Here is a 4597-nt window from a genome sequence, read left to right as displayed (position 1 = left end):
AATTTACAAGAACTACATACATCTATGTCCAAAAAACAACCGACGGTTGAGGAATTAATTGTTTGCAATGCCTGTTTAGTACAATGTTTTAATCAATGGATTTCAAAGGTTTATGTGGTCGTCATTAATAACCATTCAATATATGATTTAAATCCTGGACGACCTTCAACTATTCCTAGAAGGCAAAACATAATCCTAGAAAAGGTCCTCAAAGGAAGCATATGACACAAATTATTTCTGTTTTCACACAAGAGCTTCAGTTTATTAAAATCAAGATATATAGTAATCTTAGGGGGTGTTTTGGATTGTTTATTTAAAACAATTTATGTTTTTTTGTAAAAGTGCTTATTAACTTATGTGGTATTAAACCGGAGTTAAATAAAACAGGGTTAAAATTGTAAACTGGTACTAAGCAGTTTTTCATAAGTCAGGAAGGATTAACTTATCAAAAACAGCTTATTACCGGTTTGGCACCGGTATAAGCAGTTTTTTTTCCTTATCCAAACACTATAAAACAGCTTATCACCGGTGCTAGATTGAAATAAGTTAAAAAGCAACTTTTATAAGCAATCCCAGACACCCCCTTAATATGTTTTGTTGTGTGTGATATAAATACAACACTTTGGGGTAAAATATGTAGTTCTTCTTTATCTTTTCTTAGCATCTTGTGTTGCCCATGGCTAGAATTCTTTTGATCTAGTATTGAAATCTTAATTTCTTGGGTACAAGTGTTACCCCTCGAATTTGGAACCTTCGTTTGTAATTCATTTATCACTCTAGTGTGTAAAACCTTATGTTTATATGCTTGCTCGTTTTGTCCTTGTGTTAGTATTTAGGGTTAAGGACCAAAATCTGTAAAATTTATCAAGGGCAGAACCCCACGTGACTCGCCACGCGACCATGGTCATGGCTAGAGCTGCATGACTCACTGGAGTCTGGGCGTTTTTGGGACGGGTGACTAGCCAAGTGATTGTGGTCACAGGCTATGTCACCGTGTTCATGCAGGTCAGGGTTTAGGTCCCATTTTGGTGAGTTTCTTCATTAAATTCACCTACCTTCTTTTCTCTCGTTACCTTTCTTCACCCACCACATTGATTTTGAAGCCTAGAAGCATTTAAGGCGATTCCTTCTGAATTCCAAGGTAGATTGCTCCATCAAATCTATAAATCCAAGTCTAAAGTTCAAGATTCAAGCCCTCATCTCCTCTCCCAAGTGTTCTCTTGATTTTCTAGGGTTTTCACCAAAACCTAGTATGGCGAGTTTTTCCTACACTTTTATCAAACCATATACATGTTAAAATGTTATATTTTAGTTTCTTATAGATTTTATTTCAAGTATTTCATATTTGGTTGATTTTGGACCAACTATGTCAAATTTCGAATTTTAGGGACTTTATGCATTCTGATAAACTAAGTGTCGAGAATGATTTTATACAATGGGGATGATTACTTCAAATTTTTGATGAGTTTTGGAACCAAGTATTATAGATGGTCTTAACTTGGTTTTGTTAATAAATTAGATTTTACCCACTTGGTGACTATCTATACATGATTGTTTATATGTTGGATATGATTTAACATGTATAGAAGATTATATGCATGAAAATACAATGCAACTGATTCGTGGGAATAGAAGTTGGTTTATTGATGTGTATGGGATGATATTCCCTACTTGTAACTTGAAATAGACATTGGTTTACTTAGGCAATATGGTGTAGACTCTTAGAGTCGGGCATCGGCCGTTAACCAATATAATATAATTTCTAAGTGAACGAACTTAACTTTGATTTTGGAGATCTCACGGTATAGACCTAGTATGGTTGAACTTGATGGTTCCACAAGTAAAAGACTTGGAGTAGTTGAGCTTGCTAACTCATTAATCGTTGGTCTTAATAATTATTAATCCGTAAGTGATGCTTATATAACTCTAAAAATATGGCTTATTTTTGTGTTTCGTCACTGTCAATGGTAAAATAGGTCTCCCCTATCATTATGAGATGTTTTATACCCTTCCAAGGGTGAATTGGATTTTAATGGACGAATTGACTTGATTAAAGCTATGTTTTTAGTTTTAATGTTTATAATTTTATCCTAGAACTGTTTGATCTTATTAGACATTAAGCCTAACACTTTTTCTTAAATGTCATGTATATCAGGATCTTCTAGCGGTGAGACTCCTAATGCTTGTGTGGAATGACGATTGTCGGTAGAGGCATGTTTTTTTATATAAAAGGGGGAGGCCCCTCCTATCAAGAGAAAAAACACTAAACGTTAAAAGATGACAGAATTCGCGCTCGGGTGGGGGCGAACCACATCCACCAGAATAGAAACCAAGGCTCCCCGAAGGGAAAGAAAGGAAGAAGATAGGGGGAGAAGAGAAAGAAACCAACCACAAGGGGAGAAACCAGACGAGCCAAGCCCAGGAAGCAAACACGGAAAACAACAAGGGCAGGAGAAGGGGCCTAAAATAGTTACGCCCTAGACCAGACCAAGAAATCTTGAAGGCCATAGAAGCTCCAAGACCAGAAGGGACAACAAAAGAAAGGAAGAGGAGAAGGGGGAGAAGAGAAAAAACACCGACCACTAGGGAAGGTTCCAGGCAAGCCGAGCCCAAACAACATTAGGGGTGGGCTTAATGGTCAGGCTAAAGAGCCTGGACTGGACATCATCAGTAATTGTCTTCACCACCATATCATGTGATCTCCTTTTGGTTTTGAATATGCGATTATTTCTTTCCTGCCAGAGGTGGTAGACGGTCCCAGCAAGCATTAATCTACTAATGATAGATCAGATGGTCTTTCAATTGGTGGCTTGTTGGAACATATCGATAATATCAGCCTAGTTATCTGGGACACCAGTGAGGTTCAACTTGCGCTTTAGGTCATTCCAAACCTGATTAGGAAACGGACACTCAAAGAATAGATATTGATGTGAATCAGGCCCGCCATGACAGAACGCACAGGATAGGTTGGAATGGGCCTCCCAGAAACGAAGCTTATCATGCGTCTTGAGACGCTGCTTGAGGGCAACCCAAAGAATAAAGGCATGTCTGGGAATGTTTTGAGTGAATCAGACCATGTGATGCCAACCAACATTTGGCTCATTGGAACGGAGGGAGAGCCAGACCTTGTGGGCAAAGAAAGGAGTGAGATGACCATCCTTTTTTTTTCCAAAGGAGTTTATCAAGGACAGACGGGGAGAGGATAGAAGGAGGAGAATTACGAGTTAAAGGATTGGGACTGTCCCGCAGGTGGGGGCATATCCAGCTACCCTGGAAGATGATATCCTTAATGGAAGCTTTAAGAGAGAGGTTAGCGTTGAGGATATTACGAGAAGAAATTTGCCGGTAGAGAGGGCCAGCAGAGGACGACGTGGAAGCGCCATCACCAATATTGAAGATAATGAAGTCTCTCATCTTATCCCGCATGCCCAGAATCTTTCTCCAGCCCCAACTAACATCACTGCAAATCGGGACATCCCAGAAGTTTCGATCTTTAAGCCTGTAGAAGTGGATCCATTTAACCCATTGAGAATCCTTATTGGTAAGGATTATCCAAGTGTGGGAGGCCATAAGGGCATGTTTGGGTTATCATCTTTTGGAGAATATTTGTGGAGCCACTTTTGATAATATTCTTTTAGAGATAGTAGCAACCTCCAGTTGTAATTCAAATCTAGAAATTGGTTTAGCTTAGTAGGTTGTGAACTACTGTCTATTCTTTATTATAAACTCTCTTATTTTCCCTTTTTGGGTTGATTATATTTAATTTAGATTTTAATCCGTCTTATTTCTACGATTTAAATTGTTTCTTATTATAGGGGTGTTACAACAAGGGACATGATGGGAATCAGAGAATCTGAACGGAAAGCTCATTATCAAGATGAAGCTCTAAAAAGCTGCTTTTGATGAACATAATTTAAAATTGAGGATCAAAGCTGCTAAAGAATGGAACATCTTAACCCTAACTCCCTAAAATAAATCTCATTATAAATGTATTTCAAGCCTCCTAACAAAGAGTACTCCCAGTTATCTCATGCAGTCACTTTATTAGTAGGAGACACAACCAAAAGTAATTAACTAACATTTTATCAATCATCAAAATAGACCTTAGTATGTCATTAGTCTCCTATTTACCCCTTAATTATATATAAAAATCACTTGATATTGAGTCGCTGTACAAGATGATTACATTTTATGATGAACTAGTATGGGAACCGTGCGTTGCACGGTAGTATGAGTGTTTTGATTAATGATCTGATGATTGTCTATATAAATATATATTAATTGTTAATAGAATCATCAACAAATCATATTCAAATAATTCGAAAAAGTTAAATAAAATATAGTTAGTGAAATTTTAATATACACATATATATATTGAGATAGAGATTTGTTTAGTAATAAAATTATAAAACTAAATAAAATGAGTAATAATAACGACGAAAATATTAAGAAATCTGACACAAATTTAAGAATAAAAAATACTCCACATAAAGATATGTCTCCTTCAAATGATGATGTACATGTACTATTTTTCATCTTCAACACATACCTTGACTTAAAAAACACAATAGTGAATGGACCGGACCAACCATACGAT

Source organism: Cynara cardunculus (assembly GCF_001531365.2).
Source record: "Cynara cardunculus var. scolymus isolate 2C chromosome LG 11, CcrdV1, whole genome shotgun sequence".
NCBI lineage: Eukaryota > Viridiplantae > Streptophyta > Magnoliopsida > Asterales > Asteraceae > Cynara > Cynara cardunculus.
The sequence above is the reverse complement of the archived record's forward strand: the minus strand, read 5'-3'. Positions refer to the sequence as shown.